At 56.2% G+C, this 19112-nt stretch overlaps 1 long non-coding RNA gene across 1 annotated transcript; it reads left to right on the forward strand.

Moving 5' to 3' along the window:
* Nucleotides 1-14635: 14635 nt before the first annotated feature.
* Nucleotides 14636-16096, forward strand: LOC120402994. Its single transcript, XR_005597408.1, has 2 exons — nt 14636-14751; nt 15666-16096. It is a non-coding gene; the product is annotated as an uncharacterized LOC120402994 (long non-coding RNA).
* The last annotated feature ends 3016 nt before the right edge of the window (nt 16097-19112 follow it).

Raw genomic sequence — 19112 nt, forward strand, 5'->3', positions numbered from 1 at the left:
CCCCAATATTCGCCACTGTCATGTCATTAGGATATGTTTTGTACAAAGTACATATTGTAAGGTATTGTAAAAGTCTTTATCTGCTAGACATTAATGTCTCGTTGGATTGTATGTGCTATCGCTGTATGTGCAGTTATGAAGTTCAGCAATGTATGTGTTCCTGAAACACGTTGTGAGGTTCAAAACAGCCTATCAGGTACAACAGTAAAAATGCCAAACAATGGCTTCTTGAGGAAATGCACACAAACAGCATAGAAACCTCTTCGAGATAACGCTACACAGTGGGAACTGTTGGACCCAGGTCGCAGCAAAAGAGTTTTCCAGCAGGTGGGAAGAGGAGATAAAAGGGGAACAATGACATCGGGGGGACCTCACGCTCCCTGCAATAAGACACCTGGAAACACCTGAGGGACAAAGATTGAACTATGAGAAGTGATGGTCTCAGGCTGGAGAGAGATTCCTAACCTGTGTAAGAAAACCTGGGAAATCCAAGCTGCACAGCAAAGAATCTTAAGAATCTGCCAGCCTGAGAATTTGCTAGTGTAGATCCTATCTATCTAGTGTGGAAAGCTTAGTTTGCATGTTGTGTTTATTTACTAAGGTAATCTGCTTTGTTCTGTTTCCTATCTCTTAGAACCACTTAAAATCTACCTCTTGTAGTTAAGAATCTTATTTCTTGTTTATACCATAACCCACTTTGTACAATTAGTAACTGGGGGGAGGGGCAAAGAGTTGTGCATGCCTCTTTCCACATCAAGGGAGGAGGCAAATTTCATAAAACCTTTGGGTCTGTACTCCAAAGGAGGTGGGCACCAGAGTACTGGGACAAGCCCCTTCAGCTGAGTCTTCCCAGAGCTGATCTCAGGGTCTGTGTCTTTCTGCAGCTGGGCGTGACCCTGCCTGAGTGTATGGCTGAAAGTGGCTTGTGAGCCAAGCCCAGGGCCGCCCAGAGGATTCGGGGGGCTGGGGCAAAGCAATTTCAGGAGCCCCTTCCATAAAAAAATAGTTGCAATACTATAGTATCATGTATTTGGAAATGTAAAAAATAACCAGTGAAATACATTCAAAAATTAATTTTTAATAATTTGAAAATACACCTCTACCTCGATATAACGCTGTCCTGTGGAGCCAAAAAGTCTTACCGCATTATAGGTGAAACCGTATTATATCGAACTTGCTTTGATCCACTGGAGTGCACAGCCCCACCCCCCGCAGAGCACTGCTTTACCGCGTTACATCCGAATTCGTGTTATATTGGGTAGTGTTATATCGGGGTAGAGGTATACACGAAATACATGATTTTAAAACATTCAATGCTTTAATGTGTGTGTCATAACTATAAAGGGAAGGGAACTGCCCTCCTGTGTACAATACTATAAAATCCCTCCTCAGCAGAGACACTAAAATCCTTTTACCTGTAAAGGGTTAAGAAGCTCAGGTAACCTGGCTGACACCTGACCCAAAGGACCAATAAGGAGACAAGATACTTTCAAATCTTGGGGGCGGGGAGGAGGCTTTTGTTTGTGCCCTTTGTTTTGGTGGTGTTCGCTCTTTGGACTAAGAGGGACCGGACATCAATGCATGCTCTCCAAATCTTTCTGAACAAGTCTCTCATATTTCAAACTTGTAAGTAACAGCCAGGCAAGGCGTGTTAGGTTTAATTTGTTTTCTCAACTTATAAATGTTCCTTTTTGCTAAGAGGATTTACCTCTGTTTGCTGTAATTTTGAACCTAAGGCTAGAGGGGGTTCCTCTGGGCTCTATGAATCTGATTACCCTGTAAAGTTATTTTCCATCCTGATTTTACAGAGATGAGTTTTACCTTTCTTTCTTTAATTAAAAGCCTTCTTTTTAAGAAGCTGATTGATTTTTCCTTGTTTTAAGATCCAAGGGGATTGGATCGGTGTTCACCAGGGACTTGGTGAAGAAGTCTCTCAAGACTATCTAGGGAAGGGAGTTAGTATTTAGGAGTGGTGGCAGCAAAACCAGATCTAAGCTGGTAGTTAAGCTTAGAGGTGTTCATGCAGGTCCCCACATCTGTACCCTAAAGTTCAGAGTGGGGAAGGAACCTTGACAGTATATATACATTTGCAATTACATAATGGGCTGTCGCTGGGTGATGGTGATGGTTGGTGCCAATGGGCCGGCGCTGCCTGGGGGTGGCGCTGCTGTTGCCCAGGGCTGGGTGGGGAGCTGGGCTCAGGGTTGGGGGGGCCTGTCAGGAGGGTGTCCAGCTCAGAGGGGCTTACCATGCTGCTTACTCCCACCTCCCCACTCTCCCAGAGCCTCAGAGCGCGCCGCGTCCAGGAGCTTTCCTGGCCCCTGGACAGCACTGCAGCAGCCTGGCTCCATCGGGACCTGAGCTCACAGCCCCGCCCCCTTACCATGCGGTTCTGAGCAGGAGGTGCTCAGGCCATGCCTCCTTACCACGCAGCTCTGAGTGGGAGGAGCTCAGCCCCGCCCCCTTACCATGCAGCTCAAGCAGGAGGTGCTCAGGCCATGCCCCCTTACCATGCAGCTCAAGCAGGAGGTGCTCAGGCCATGCCCCCTTACCATGAGGCTCTGAGCAGGAGGTGCTCAGGCCATGCCCCCTTACCATGCGGCTCTGAGCAGGAGGTGCTCAGGCCATGCCCCCTTACCATGTGGCTCTGAGCAGGAGGTGCTCAGGCCATGCCTCCTTACCATGCAGCTCAAGCGGGAGGCGCTCTGGCCCCGCCCGCTTACCACGTGGCTCCAAGTGGGAGGAGCTCAGGCCCCGCCCAAGCCACGCTGCTTTAGCTCTGTCCAGGGCCACTCCTGGAGGCGGTGCGCTGAGGCGCCGGGGGATGGGGGCAGGCGGAGGGAGCCTCCGGCATTCTCGTGGGGGCCTCTGCATGGCCCAGGGCCTGGTGCAAATTGCCCCACTTTTCCCCCCCTTCTGGGTGGCCCTGCCCAAGCCCAGCAAGACAAGGTAAAGGGGGCCCAGGCTGGCAGAACAGGCAGGCTCAGTGGTATCCCGATACATCAGGTGGCACCTCAAAGGGGCTGGAAATTCAAAGTAGACAAATTCAAACTGGAAATGTACGTTTTTAACTGAGAAAGTAATAGACCATTGGAACAACTGAGTAAGTGGCATGGTGGGTGACCTTTTGTAACTCAAGGCAGGGCATTTTTAAGATGCTTTAGTTTAAACAGGAATTATTCGGGGGCTGGTCTCTGGCCTGTGTTATACAGGAGGTCACAGTGGTCCCATCTGGCCTTAGAATCCATGCATCTCCCGGAGAAGGGCGGATGGTGCATGTGGACAGGGCACTAGCTGACAGGTCAGAGGAGGGCTCTTAGTACCTGTTCATTGCTCCTGAGAAAGGTGTTGATGTACTCCAGGGCCTCTTTCTCCTCCCAGTCTAGCCTCTTAAAGCAGGCGTTACAATAGGATGGTGAATCTGATCAAAGACAGAGCGGTGGTAATACCTGGGTCTGCCAAGCTGCAAGCTGGGTGACAGAGATCTTAGAGAAAACCCTTACCCCTCACTCCCGCCCCAGCAGGGGAGCAGCCCCGATGCACAGCAGGGTCTGGCACAGCGATTCCTGGATTCCTCACCTCTTTGCTGCCCAGCCCAGCAAAGATCCAGTCAGAGCTCTGGTTCCCAACAGCCACCCCACTTCCCCGCCCAGCATGCAGGCTCAGTCTGGGGATTTGGAGAGCGTCACATCTGGAAGGAGGGATGATGTCAGGCCATGAGTGGTGTCCCAACTCTCCAGGCCATTGCTGGAGGGGGCAGAGGGACTGGCAGTGAATTGGTCTGGTCCTCGTGTAGGAGAGGGAACAGTTGCCCAGTCTGTGTGAGAGATGGGGACCCAGAGCCTGCCCGTTCTGCTTGTTCTGACTGGCTCTCCTGCCACCAACAGCCAGCCAGAGCCATCGGGTGTAACCTGGACAGGCACTGGGCTCCCATCGTCAACACTCCCCCCCAAATGCCCTGTGCTGGGACATGCAACAAAGGAGCCAGCAGATGGGGCTGCAACACCAGGGGGCATCTTATGCTCTGGCCGGTGCCCTGCAATCCTAGGCTTTAACAACCCACCCTGCACCAAGCAGCCCCTTCGACGGGTGGAAAATATCTTCCAACCCTGCAGCGTGACAGATCAGGGTGGGCGATTCAGTCAGTCTCCACCCCATGCTTCAGCTGCCGTTTCTAATGCCCCAATCAGCTCTAGATGCTGCAGCTGCTGCCAGCAGGAGGGGCCATTTCCCCCTGCCGGGGTTTTCCTGTCTCTCCATCTCATGGCAGCCCAGAGCAGTACAAGGTCTATGGAGTCTTCTCCCCCCAGTGACACCCTAGTCCCGCCACCCAACCCCCAGAGAGGCCAAGCCCCACCGCAATGCAGGGCCATGGCCCCGGCCATTTCTGCAGCCCCCTCCGCCCACCCAGGAGGTGCCCACTCACTGGCACGGAAGGGCTGAGGCACACACAGCTCCTGCTTCCGCTGTGGGCTCTTTCGCCAACTCTTCCGTTGGGGAGGTTTCGTCTCCTCCCAGACACGGATGGGCTTTGAGGGGCCCTTGGGGACTTCCTCAGCCATCCTGCAAGAAGCCAGGACAAGGCATTGCTTGTGAGTGACGAGAGGCGACTGCCCCGTTCAGCATCAGGGCCAGCCCAATTATTTCTGTTCCACCAGCGCCTACAGATGCCAGCTGAGATCAGGGCCCTGTTGCACCAGGTGCTGCAGACAATCCCTGGGCCACAGGGCTCAGACTCTAACTAGCCAAGGCAGCCAGCAGGGAAACAAGTGAAGGGATGTGCTCAAAGTCACCCAGCCAGTCAGCAGGACAGGCAGGATTAGAACCCAGGTCTCCTTATGCCCAGCCAGCACCCCATCCCGCAGGCCAAACGGCCTCCCTGGGTCACTCCCACCTCTCCTTCTGCTGGTTCACAAGCTGCACAGCAGATAGGCTGGATCCAGCCACTCAGGATTCTTCCTGCCCAGGGAAATTACCCTAATCCCTTCCCCCAGGAATATTGGGGCCATGGCAGTTCCCAGGTGGGCGAGGCCAGGGGGGTGGGGCAGCTGGGGCGGGCTCGTGAGCAGCAGGAGTTGCTCACCCCCCGCCCCCGTGAAAGGGCAGGAGCAGAAGGTGGGAGAGCAGCAGAGAGGCTGGTACCTTCTCTTCCAACGTGCCCAACCTCAATTGCATTTATCCTGACCGCCCCCTGCAGGGCAGGGCCTGGCTGCTACCCCCACTGAACAGACAGGGAACTGTGGCACAGAGGGAATAAGGGACTTGCCCAAGGCTACGCAGACTATCTCTGGCAGAGCTGGGAAATGGCCATGGGTCTCCTGGGTCCCAGGCTGGCACCTTCTCTTCCAACCTCCTGCCCCCTTTGTCCCTGGTTCAGTGTGAGCTGTGAGAGCTCTCTGGGGCACAGGAGCTGGCTGGTGCCCAGATGGAACAACGTTGCCTATTGCACAGATCTCACTTTTCCCGAACATTGAAAATGCTGCTAAAACCATACCAGGGCCCGCCAGGATCCCTGCAGCTGGTCATTGCAAAGTTGTGAACTGTTCCCTGGCCTCCCAGAGTGGGGCAGTGGGAGAGGGTGGGGCTGGCCCAAGGCCCTGCTGGATGGCGGCTCATGTGTATGGGGTCCCAGTGCTACAAAGCTGTGTGCCAGGGGCCACGCTTTCTGGGGGTTTCACGGCTCATCTCTCCAAGGCCTGTGTGGCAGCAGCCGCTGGAAAGCATCCCAGGCCTGATTCCCCCCATGATGGGTCTCCTAAATGGCCACCTCCTAAACGGCAGGTGTCCTAATGCAGCCCTAGCCCTGTCCAGAGCTCAGGGGCACTGTCCTGGCATCGGACTGTCTTGGTAAATAGAACAATGGCTCCTGGCAACCTGAGAATGCCTGTTCCCCTGGCATCCTCAGTGCCATTCCTTATGGAAGTGATGGGGTCAGCAAAGGTGATGGAGGTGGTCAGGCCTAGCTCGCTAATGACATTCCAGGTGCAGGGGGCGAGGTGCAGAGCCAGGGAGGAGATTAGGGAGGCAGGAGTGGGACATTGTGATGTGGCGCGGGCAGGAACTAGCTCCCCACAGCTGAACGCTCCGCAACACTGGCGGATTCAGATCCAAACCTAGATCAGGCTCCAAATTCACAGCTGGCCCCTCCCCCCGATCCGGAGCGGCTGAGACTCCAGCGCTCTGTGGAAGAGACCAACAAACACCAGATCCTGGGGTGGGCTTCCCCCAGAGACAATCTCGTGCTTAGAAGGGAGATGCCCAGAGCCGGCAGCTCCACCACTCACGCTCGCAGCTGCCTGGGAATGAGCCAGGATCAGAGCATCGGATAGCGTGCAAAGCCCAGATCAGCACCCCCAGGCCTGCGAGGGACCCGCACCGTCTTGGGGTGGTTGATTTCACCAGAGAGGGAGCTTCCCACGGACTCTCCAGCTCCTCACCTCTCATGCGTCTTCCCGTTTGCCTTTCATCACTGCCACATGGACCAAGTTGGCCACCAGCTGCCTCCCTGTCTGGACACTTACCTGGCCCCATCATGGCAGTGGCTGAGCAGAGGTGGCCAATAGAAGATTCTCCTACCTGGAGTCAGGGGTGGGCAGAAGACTGCGTGTAAATGGGCCACCCACTTTCTGCTGCCGGTGGCAGAGCTGAAATGGCTGGCTCAGCGTTCCTCAGCAGCACGTGCCGGCTCTCGCTCTGTCAGAGCCAAGCCTGGCAGTGAGGGGATGAGGCTGTGCCAGCCAGCAGGGGGCATGTCACAATGGGCAGGCGAGTCACAAGTCAGCCAGTGTGTGACTCCCCAGAGCATGGCCCCAGCACATGCAATGAGGTGCCAGGTGACTACTTGAGCTGCCCCTGCAGGACAGAGCTGGACCCCTCGTGGCAGGCGGCAGCCAGTGAGGAACAGCTACGCCCACTGCTGACGCAAAGCCCTCCCCCTCTCACGCCTGCAGAGACGGGATCATGGCCAATGCCGTCGCCTGCCCCGTTGTCAGGAAGCCAGTGCCCAGTGGGGAGAGCGATGTCTGTCTCCTGTTCTTAGCTGCAGGCAACAAGAGCCCTGTATGTGATCCTCCAGGAGCAGGCCTGCAGGCAGAAGATGAAAGAGCTCTTCCCTCAGCTCTACATCGCTCTGCTCTTCCACATCACCTACACAGTGCAGCACACTGCTTCGCAGGAGAGGGAGTATATCCAGGAGGACACGCCCACACCCCTCAGCCCCGTCAGGTACTGCCAGCCCGACACCCAGCCTGGGTTCTGCACCGTCGCTTGCAGGCACGCGGCAGGGCCTGGCCTGGGCTCACTCAGTAACAAGGCCAAGGGGTCAGTCGGCTACTTCTCCACCGCTTCCTGCGTGGCTCTGGCAGGCATGGCTGGGCAAAGACAGCCTCCGCCATGTCTTTCCGCAGCATTGGTGTAGCCCTGTCAGGCCCAGCACATGAGAGAGACAAGGTGGGGGAGGGAATGTCTTTGGTTGTCCCAGAGACTGTGGGTGAGAGAGAAGCTAACACAAAAAGCTCCAGTGCTTGTCTTGGGTGAATCTAAGATATTCTCTCACCCACCTTCTGTCTCTCATCACCCAATATCTGGGCACATGAGGAAGACCACCGACCCCACCGACACCCTTCTGTGTCTGCAGTTCTCTTGCAGCCCCAGCACTACGTGCTCAGAGCTGGCCTCGTGGAAAGGCTCCCTGTCGAGTGATTAAGGGTTTGGGTTTCTAGCACATAAGCCGCTGGGCATTTTAAGCCAGCAGGAACTAATCCATGCCAGCTGCGTGTGACTAGTCGCCCGGGATCCCCTGTCCTGTGTGTAACCTCTCTGGGGTTTAGAGAGCATGGCCCTTTAAATCTTTTTCCCACGGAAGAGGAGGAGCCCTTCAGCTGGGGCCCAGGTGCAAAGCAGCAGCCGCGTGACCAGCTGTGCTGGGACCCCCCAAGCCGTGCTTGCCGAGCCCCCAGACACCGCGCCATCCCCCAGCTGCTGGGTGACGATGCAGACTGCCCCCTGCGCAATGAGGCGACCCAGCAAGCCGAGTGGTGGGTGTACGCCGACCGGGCCGTCCCGTGGGTCCCTGCTGGGCCAGGGCCACCTCCCCCTCTTGCCTCTGGCTCCAAAGGGAAGAACCCAGGCTGATGTCAGGCTGACAGGCCTGAAATTACCCACGCCATCCTTTTCACCCGCTTTAACAAATGGCCCAACCGACTCTCCCTCTGGAGCATATACGGAGCCTGGGCACTTAACCCAGGGCTGTGAGTCCACTAGGCAGCAGGGCACATGAAGCTAGGCATGGGCCAAAGTCCTGGATCCCCAGCTAGCCAAAGAGACAGGACAACACAGACTGAGGATGCAGCCTCTCGCCCTGGGGTGAGCCATTTAAACCAAACCCCTCTCGGGCCCAAGGGGAACAGAACAGGTTCTTTATGGGGCGGGGGTTAAATCCAAATAGTGTTAATGAAAACAACACCCATCACCAGGGAAAGGCAAACAGGCCTCAACAACTGGAGGGAAGACCAGAGAAGTGCCAATTCAACATCTGCCTGTGCCCACTGCAGTGCAGCCCTGATGCCCCCAGACCCCTCCCATGTGTTTGTGCACAGCCTGCTGTTCTGAGCTGACCCCTCGCCCCACCCCAAGCCCCTGGAGGCTGGGTGGCTTCCAGTCATGGCTTCCAAGGCCCCCTATCTGGGAGCTCCTGCACATTTACTACCCCTTGGCTCTGGTTAAATCCACCCCAGGTCCCTGTGCGTGGCCTGAACAAACACCAGTGTAGGAATTAGCCCCCCATGCCTGGCCCCCTTGGCCCGGCTAGAGGGCCGCTGTGGGTCAACACCAGTGTGAGCTGCACCTGCAAAGCGGGTGGACAAACTACACCCCCCCTTTCGCTCTTTGAATCTTTCCTCATCGCTCCCCCTCTGCCGTGCCTATCCTGGTGCTACTCCACCCTGAACATTTCCCCTTGGCTGACACAGGCGGGTGTTGATGTCAGTGCACCCAGAGCTGGCTGTGAGAGCCCAGGGGCAGTCTCACCCCAGCTTACTGCTCTCCCTGGCCAAGAAGTGACCAGGCCAGCCCCTCAGCTGGTGGAAATCTGCATCTCTATTGCCTTCAGTGGCGCTATGCCCATGAGACTCTGGCCCCAGCTGTGGCTGTATGGCTGGGGGTGAGTTACCAATACCCCCTGCAGGGCAGACATCTCTGGCACAGTGTGTGCTCGCCCCGCTGGATGAGAATGACTGTCACCAGTGTCTCCTCCCCTCCCTATATCGTCTCTTGCAGGTGTCCAGCAAGCTCCGGGTGCTCTCCATCACCCTTTTTAAAGACCTGCTGGAGCTTGTAAGGGGGCCCAACCGGAGGCAGATGAAGGAGCATGTGCTCCAGAGCCTGGTCCCACTGCTCCTCCTTGTGCATGGTGAGTGTCCCAACGTGTCCCAGGTGAGGCCACGAACTGGAGTCTGCGGCTGAGATAGTTACAGAGCGACCAGTAATTTGTTTGGGGGGGGCAACATGTGACACCCCCCTTTAAAGGGTCTGGAGCAAGGCCCAGGGTCAGGTGTCTCTTGTTCCCCAAGGCTCAGTTCCATAGAATGGTCCCTTGTGTGACCTTGGCCCTCGAGCCCCCTCTGACATCCGTGTGCCATGCGCAGGCCGGGCAGCCACCTGCCCATTCATGGCCAGTTCACCTGCCCCCTGCAGACCGGGCGACCCTTTGGAGCACAAGGCTGCAGACCCCCCCGCCTCACACCACTGCTCCGTGTGCAGCTGAGCCTTAGTGAGGGAGCAGGGTAGGCCTTGATCTCAGCTGGAGCCTCGAGGGGCCGTCGCGCTAGCAGCGTTTCAGTGGGGCCCACACGGTGACCAATCGCGATGCCCTGCATGCAGCCCATGCTGGGCCTTGGCCAGTGGAGCTAAGGGCCCCGTGGCAGAGATGAGTCGCGAGAGGCCAGCCCCGTTCTCTAGCTTGATTTGCTGTTGCTGTGTTAGCTCCTCCAGTGCCCTGACCTTGGCAACGAGCTGGAAGACGCCATCGTGGAGGAGATGAGCAGGCAGCTGAGAGACCCCAAGACCGTGGTGCGCTGGTTGGCGCTCAAAGGCCTCCTCAATCTGGCCCTTTTCCCAGAGAAGGTGAGAGGGGAGGAGGGCTGGGGGATAAACCCAGAACCGCAGGGAGCTGCTGCAGGGCTGGGGTCATTGAAACCTTCCCGGGGGTATGGCCCTGGCCTGGAGTCAGGAGCCCTGGCTTCTATTCCTGGCTCTGCCACTGACCTGCGGGGTGCTCTTGGGCAAGCCCCTGCCTGGCCTTTGTCTGCTGTTCTGCAGGGCAGGGCCTGGCTCCTGCAGGGTGCGTCTCTAGGTGTGTGGAGCATCTGGCACAGCTGGGCCTGATTGTGTCTGGGGTCTCTGTGATCCAAAGAACCCTAGCACTAAAGTAGCAGCAGAGCTGCAGACTCTAGACCCCCAGGGAATGCTGGCGACCCCAGTGATCAGGGACGCTTGGATAGAGCCCTTTCACTACAATTAGGAACCATTTTTTCCTACAAATCCACTTTTAAAGCCTCATAGGTTTTAACTGTTGACATCACGGCTCTGTCCCGCAGCACTCGCTCCTCTGAAGAGCTCTGGAAGGGCCTTTTGCTGCTAAGATCTCATAACAAGTTTGATACCCACAATATAGTGAAGGCAGAGAAAGCCCTTGGGGCTTAAATACACAGATCTGACAGCCTGGTAAAGAGGAGACAATCTGAAGGCAACTCTCGTTAATGATAATTTACTTCGCCTGAGAATAGGGGGTCAGTCCGGTTTATTAAACCCGGACTATGACTAGATCAGACATGGAGAGGGCGTGACTGTAATTCTCTTTGTTATACACCATTCCCATCGTTCCATGCACTTCAGCCTGGTTTTCACTTGCTTGTGGTTCATTTTCCTTTCTGGAAACGGTTAGCCTGTATATGACCTATTTTTTCCCTGATGCCGGTTGAGATTTTGTGGGGCTGTCTTTGAAAGGTTGAAAAACCAAATACAGAAATGACTGAATCTGGCTTTTAGTAACAGACTAACCCTAGAACTAGTGTGCAAAATCGACTCCCTCCCCTAGGCTGGGCTGTAAGGACCAGGATTCAGGAGAACCCAGGTTCGGTTCCTGGCTCTGCCAGACTCCCTAAGTGACTGTGGGCGAGTCACGTAACCTCTCTGTGCCTGAGTTCCATGTCTGTACAATGGGGATAGAAATCCTTCCTTCGTGTGTCTAGCCTGTAAGCTCTAGGGCAGGGACCGTCTCTTACTGTGCCTGGAAAGCCCCCAGCACAAGCCCTTATTGCAGACAGGCCCTCGAGGTGCTATTCGAACAATAATACACTTGATTTATTTGGGGTCAACGTGTTGTGTAGAGAACTTTCCACGGATGATATCTGCTAATAAAAACCATCCCCTGAGATCTGGGGTACAAGGAAGCAGCTGCTTATGTTGCAGGTTGCCGGACCCACTGCCCGTGATTTTAGCTGGCTGTGCAAAGGCATTGAGGCTGTAATATGTCTCTGGAGGCAGGGGCGGTGGAAGAGTTTTTATAGTGGAGGTGCTGCGCCCCCCCCCCCCCTTACCTCTGTCCACACACCCCTCCACCACTAGAGCTTTGGTCAGGAGCAGGGCCATGGCTCCAGGAGGCGGGGGCGGGGGGTGGATGGGGCAAGGGGACCAAGGCTGGGGCCATAGCTGGGGGTTGGCTCAGGGCCGGCAGCTGGGACCCTGTGTGTGGGGCCAGGAGCAGAGCCCTGCGTAAAACCTGGGAGTGCTGCAGCACCCCCAGCACCCCTAGCTCCCATGCCTCTGTCTGCAGGGGAGGCAGACATTGTTTTGGAAATGGCTTGTTGGGTCACTGGAGGGTGTTTCGTAAAGCAGCTCCTCCTTTCACACAGGTGGGGAAACTCCAGCGTCTGCTGCCAGATGTCCTGGAGCGACTCCAGGAGGTAGACAGAGACCTCATCCGCAAGGCCATCGCCGTGCTGAAACACCTCCTCGCCGGCATGGACAGGCAGAGCGCCAGCCGCGCGGCTGTGCAAGTGGCTGAGCAACTCCTGCCGTTGTTTGATGATGTAAGGCCTGGCAGCTCACAGGAGATCCCATCAAACTGCGGACATGTGAATGGGGGCTAGGGGGTGGGCTAGCAGGGCCTGTGCTATGGTCCTAGCCAGAAAACGGATTGTCATAAATCATGAGCCCATTCCCACCTTCCTCTCACTCTCCATGAGAGCACATGGCAGAAAGGATGGGAACCCTGGTGTCCCGCAGGCCTACTGACAAGGATGAGGGCAGCCTGGGGACGAGGCTCCCCTTGGGGAAGGACGTGCATTCCTGAGCCTGCATGCAGCGAGGGGGCCTCTGCAGCACAGGGTGCTGCAATGCTCTTGCTGGCTTCCAGGGTGACAAGTGATGGTACCTTGGTGAAAATCTGCCCCTCCTTTCCCTGGCCAGGAATCCTACAGCTGGCCTGTCAGCTCCATAAGGAAATGGCTCTGTCTGTAGGTTCTGCAGCTACCGCCCTTTCCTCTCCCCTTCGTTCTCATGGCAGGGCAGCGTCAAAGGAGGGGAAAGTTCTCCTCAGATCTTTTGTACCCACAAACTAGCCCCCGCCGGCGCATTCACCAGACTGATGTTCAGTCCCACACTGGGTGGCGAGATCCAGCAAGCGGGCAGGAGAAAGGGGCCCATCCGTTACTGCCTTCCAGGGGTAATGCCCCAGTGGGGGCTCCTGGAGGGACTCCCCAGCTCTCATAACGGTAAATCCTACTCTCAGCCCTCCCGAATTCTGCTGGGACCCTGCCGCTCTTTATTTAGTAGTGGCACAGGCCTGGCTAAAGCTGTTCCCAGGGTCTCCTGGATCCCCAGCTGGCCAAAGGGACAGGGCAGCCTGGACCAAGGATGCAGGATCTCGCCCTGGGGCGAGCCCTTTAAACCAAACCCCTCTCAGGCCCGGGGGGAACAGAACAGGTTCTTTATGGGGCAGGGGTTATATCCAAATAGTGTTAATGAACACAACGCCCATTGTTGTCAGAAGTGTGTTGTCAGAGTGCTACCGGTGTGGTGCTCTGCTTTCTCCTTGTTGATATCACTCGGCTGCGTGCGTGTTCCTCTGTGTGCTGCCCCAGCTCTGCAGATAGCTGACACAGCAGACCCAACGAGAACCCCACAACCACAGAGTCCAGTAAGATGCAAAGCCACGTCGGCTAGGTTTATTGCGACCTCGACACAATTGCAGTTCCCTGTAGGTTTCTTAGCCTAATTCAGGGCATACTACGAGAAAGTGCCTCTTGGCAATGGACCCGGCTCAGTGGCGGGACTTTCCACTGCCCCCTCGGCCGGACAAAGGCACCGCCCCAGGGATGCATTCTTATACACAGACACAAACAAGTTACACATCACACATGACGTATGAGGTACAAAACCTCCACCTAGAACGGTACAAACTTTATACGTATTTAGGTGACGCCTTCTACCTTCTACATGATGGTTCGAGCAAAACAACTCTATCCATCATTTTACCCTTTGCCCCTGTCATTGGGATGGGCCAGCCTGTTCTTTGTTATCTGTGTGGAATGTGCAAGTATGTGAATGTTCAGTACCTTTTAGATACGTATCAGCCCTTTCCTTGCCAGCTTCTGTGAGCAGGGCCTGCCTCTGGCTCACAGCTTAACTTTGCTTTATGTTAGCAAAGTCTTGTTCATTACTTTAGTTCAGGCCTCAGGCCTCATACTGGGCCTTTATCATGGCCTGCACTTACTACACCCATCACCAGGGAAAGGCAAACAGGCCTCAACAACTGGAGGGAAGACGAGAGAGGTGCCAGTTCAACATCTGCCTGTGCCCACTGCAGTGCAGCCCTGATGCCCCTATACCCCTCCCACGTGTTTTGTACAGAGCCTGCCCAGCTGTTCTGAGCTGACCTCTCGCCCCACCCCAAACCGCTGGAGGCTGGGTGGCTTCCAGTCATGGCTTCCAAGGCCCCCTATCTGGGAGCTCCTGCACATTTACCACCCCTTGGCCCTGGTTAAATTCACCCCAGGTCCCTGAGCATGGCCCAAACAAACACCAATGTAGGAATTTGCCCCCCATGCCTGGCCCCCTTGGCCTGGCTAGAGGGCCGCTGTGGGTCAACACCAGTGTGAGCTGCGCCTTCAAAGCGGGTGGACAAACTACACCCCCCCTTCGCTCTTTGAATCTTTCCTCATCGCTCCCTCTCTGCCGCCCCTGTCCTGGCGCAGCTCCACCCTGAACGTTTCCCCTTGGTTGACAAAGGCGGGTGCTGATGTCAGTGCACCCAGAGCTGGCTGTGAGAGCCCAGTGGCAGTCTCACCCCAGCTTACTGCTCTCCCTGGCCAAGAAGTTACCAGGCCAGCCCCTCAGCTGGTGGAAATCTGCATCTCTATTGCCTTCAATGGCGCTATGCCCATGAGACTCTGGCCCCAGCTGTGGCTGTATGGCTGGAGGTGAGTTACCAATACCCCCTGCAGAGCAGACATCTCTGGCACAGTGTGTGCTCGCCCCGCTGGATGAGAATGACTGTCACAGTGTCTCCTCCCCTCCCTATATCGTCTCTTGCAGGTGTCCAGCAAGCTCCGGGTGCTCTCCATCACCCTTTTAAAAGACCTGCTGGAGCTTGTAAGGGGGCCCAACCGGAGGCAGATGAAGGAGCATGTGCTCCAGAGCCTGGTCCCACTGCTCCTCCTTGTGCATGGTGAGTGTCCCAACGTGTCCCAGGTGAGGCCACGAACTGGAGTCTGCGGCTGAGATAATTACAGAGCGACCAGTAATTTGTTTGGGGGGGGCAACATGTGACACCCCCCTTTAAAGGGTCTGGCCGGTAGAGGGCAGGTGCTCAGTGCTGTGACAATCAGGCACTCAAAATCACTTGAATGTTGAGTCCAGTAGTGCCATGATCATGGTGCCCCACCCAACTGCTGAGTCTTCTCTGCATCCTCTGAGCTCAACACCCCCCTGCAGCCAGGCTGAGAGATTGGGTGGGGCGAGGAGTTGCCTCACCACTCCTACAGCCACTGGCCTCCGCACACTCCCCTGGCTGTGCTGGTGGGAAGAGCACAACCCTGGCCATGGCCCCTACCAGGGCAGAGCAGCATTTCCACCACATTTGTTCGGGAAAAGGGAAGGGTGGGTGACATAGCTCAGACTCCTCACTCCCAGAGCAGGTTCATAGCTGGGCCTCCCAACGGAGCTAGAGAATGGCTGAGCTCCTCCTCGGCATTTCCTGGAGGGCAGCAGGGCACCTGAAGTTAGGCGGCGCCTAACAATGCCCAAGCCCCTTTGTGACTCTCCCTCTCTAGGCCTAAGTGCCCATCTGTGCATTGTGGGGGAAGGGGGAGGGTAAATACAGGCAGGGATGAGCTCTCAGATACTGCAGGGATGAGGCAGTCCTAGAAATAGTGAGTGAATGGGGTTCATTGGGACTTCTTGCCTGTGTCTGGAGGCTCCCCCAGCTGTGGAGGGCGGCGGGGATGTTTAGTGAGGGTTGCGGTTGTTCCCACTAGTCCCCTGCCTCCTGCCACCCGGCCTGCTGCCTCCTTGTTGTGGGCCGAGAGGTACAGAGCTGGCTTGGCCTGCCGGGGCTCTCCAGAGTGCCATGGCTCTGACCTCCATTTCCTTCCTTTCAATCTTAGACCTCAAAGGCTTGCAGCAGGACAGCAAGTCCACAGTCTGATGCCTGGCTTCTCAGACCATCTTCATCCTGGAGGCCTTCAAGATCCAGCCTCCAGCCTGCTGCGGCCTATGGACATTTGTCCATAGGATGACCACAATGTGCACTGCGGAGAGCCCGGTCATTGAAGCTGCCCAGCTGCCCTAGCTCTGGGAAAAGCCAGCCTCCCTTCTCTGGGGGCTTTTGGCATCAGACCCCGCCTGGAGCAAGGTGGAACACTTCGTGCCAGACCATGACTTCTTCCCCATTGGCTTCCTGCCCTGTCCAGTCACCAGGTACAGCGCCAAAAATGTACACGACTGGAAATGGGAACGGAGGGTAGAACATAAACCCTACACCAGGTGTGGGAACATGTCAAAAAGTACATGTTGAATAAAGCTATTGAGCAGTTAACTAGTCATGTGCTCCCCCTCCCCTCCCGGTACATAGCAATCCCCCCTGTACATAGCAATCCTCTGTTTCAATTTGGTGCTTTCTGATGTATTTTTATGCTTTTATTTATTTTATTTCTTTGATATATTAAATAACTGTATTTACAGTAATACATAGAGGTATAAAAGATTTACACATCTTGTCCTGTAAACAGAACACAGACCGCTCCACTGGATCCCACAACCCATATAGGGAGAAAGCCGTAGCAAGCGTTGACATCTCCAAAATCATCTCAGGGCAAGAAAAGGCACCTGCTGTTTTCAACACTTGTACAGGCTAGACACAGGGTGAGGGCTAGACTAAGTGATCACGGTTAGTCCTGCTCCATCTCTGCCATCTGGGTTTCCATCTACAGCTGTTCACACTCAAAATGCAGGACAGGGGTAAGGTTAGCCTATCACCAAAAGAACCTTAATGTAAAGCAGTGCTCCTGCCAGATTCCCCATTCGAAGGGTGTGATCATTTCTGCCCTGACATGGACGAGGCCTCGTGTCCTGGTGTTAGGGAGCACTGTGCTCTGTATCCTACATATTCCCCCAGCTTCCAGGCCCCCTGCCAGGCATTAGGGGGTGCTGTGCTCTGTACCCTACACCCCCCATCTCTCAGCCCCCCCTACCAGGTGTTAGAGGACGCTGTGCTCTGTATCCTACGCATCTCCCAGCCCCCCTGCCCCGCGTTAGGGTTCTGTGCTCTGTACCCTACATTGCCCCATCTCCAGCCCCCCTGCCCAACTTAGGGGGTGCTGCGCTCTGTACCTTACACATCCCCAGCCTCCCTGCTCAGCATTAGGGGTGCTGTGCCCTGTATCCTATGCATCTCCCAGCCTCCTGCCCAGCGTTAGGGGAGCTGTGCTCTGTACTCTACACATCCCCCGTCTCCCAGCCCCTCTGCTCAGCGTTTGGGGGAGCTATGCTCTGTACCCTACACATCCCCCGTCTCCCAGCCCCCGTGCCTGGTGTTAGGCAGTTTCTAGTGTTTGTAAACATACTGGATGTTCCAGAGTCTATCAGCACACGCTGGGTGCAACAGCTGTGGGTATCGACAGGGCCTGATGCTGGAACCTGACCTGAAGGTGGGATTGGCCACTATCCTGGCGGTTAGGACACAGGCAGGTAGTAGAGGGGCTCTGCTTGGGGACCCAATTCTGCCTTTCTGTCCAGCCGCATCCCCTCTAATGACTCACCACAGCACAGGACTTGGGGGCACCTGCTGGCAAAGTGGCCTCAATCCCCACCATACAGGCAGGGATCATTCAGCCGGCGATAGCCTTTCTCACGAGCCCCAAGCACCTGTGTGTCATGGCTTCCTGCAGGGGTTCAGGGCTAGCAACTGCCTGGGTGGAGAGAACAGGCCCTGGCTAGGTAGAGGCTCAAACCGGTGAGTGGCAGTTTAGATCCCCAGCGAGCTGTAGGGGTGAAACACGGGCGGGGAACCAACCCCAGCCAGTTCCTATAAACCTTGCCCCTGAGGTCTCAGTAGAAATAGGGATGTTCACCTGGCAGCATGCAGGTGTGAAGGACTGGAGAGGGAGGTGGCGGATGTGCCCTTTTGATGCCCGTGCCTGTGCGCTGGGGCGGGGGGGCGGGCGCAGGCTCCGCTCCGTGGTACTGCTGGCAAACGTCTGCGACTCGCATGCCCTGGGTGCACACGCCCCTACAGTGGAACGTCTACGGGCTCAGCACAGCCTGAAGAACGCCAGCTCCTGTGTAAGGGAAGTCACCAGTTTTTTACAAGAGCTGGAAACCGACACTGGATAAGCCAGGAACTCCTGATCGACACTTTCGTCCCTCCAGGAGTCCGACCCATCTAGTGCAGAGAACTGGGGGGGGACAAAGACTGAGCTGAAGCTAGCTTCATGCTCTCCAGGATGCCGGGGCGCCCTCATGCTCTAGCTGAAGGCGGCCTGGGAGTTCCCAGCATTGCCCTCCTGCCGTTTGTCTCTGGGAGCCCTTGCCCTGCAGCCTGGCCTGTCTGTTCTCAGGGGCTGTGTGCTGCCAGGTGCACATGCCCAGCGCGGAGTCCCTTGTTTAATGCCAGGGGACGGTGACTGGGAAGGAAATGTACTGCCATGCCAAGCCTGGGAATGAGCTGGTGATAAGGCCCTGGGGTGCCTGGCATTTCAGTTCCCAGCGGGGCTGGGAGCCAAGTGCCTCCTGGAGCCAGGGAAGAATTGGCGGAAGAGCCCACAGCAGCAGCAGGAGCTGTGTGTGCCTCAGCCCTTTCGTGCCTGTGAGTGGCGCCTCCTGAGTGGACAGAGGGGGCTGTAAAAATGGCCGGAGCCATGGCCCTGCATTGTGGTGGGGCCTGGCCCTCTGGGGGTTGGGTGGCAAGATCACGGTGTCACTGGGGGGAGAAAACTCCATAGACCTTGTACTGCTCTGGGCTGCCATGAGATGGAGAGACAGGAAAACCCTGGCGGGGGGAATGGCCCCTCCTGCTGGCAGCAGCTGCAGCCTCTAGAGCTGATTGGGGCATTACGGGTGGCAGCAGAAGCATCAGGTGGAGACTGACTGAATTGCCCACCCTGATCCATCACGCTGCAGGGTTGGAGGATGTTTTCCACTCATCAAAGGGGATGGTCGGTGCACGGTGGGTTGTTAAAGCCTAGGATTGCAGGGGACTGGTCAGAGCATGAGATGCCCCCTGGTGTTGCAGCCCCGTCTGCTGGCTCCTTTGCAGGGGGGCCACGCATGTTGAAGCACAGGGCATTTCAGGGGTGGGTTGATGATGGGAGCCCAGTGCCTGCCCAGGTTACACCCGATGGCTCTGGCTGTCTGTTGGTGGCAGGAGAGGCAGTCAGAGCAAGCAGAACAGGCAGGCCCTGGATCCCTGCTGGGGCGGGAGTGAGGGGGCAAGAGTTTTCTCTAAGATCTCTGTCACACAGCCTGCAGCTTGGCAGACCCAGGTATTTCCACTGCTCTGTCTTTGATCAGAGTCACCATCACCTTCTAAGGCCTCCTGCTTTATGGGACTGGGT

The sequence above is a fragment of the Mauremys reevesii genome, linkage group 4 (genome assembly GCF_016161935.1).
Source record: "Mauremys reevesii isolate NIE-2019 linkage group 4, ASM1616193v1, whole genome shotgun sequence".
NCBI classification, from domain to species: domain Eukaryota; kingdom Metazoa; phylum Chordata; order Testudines; family Geoemydidae; genus Mauremys; species Mauremys reevesii.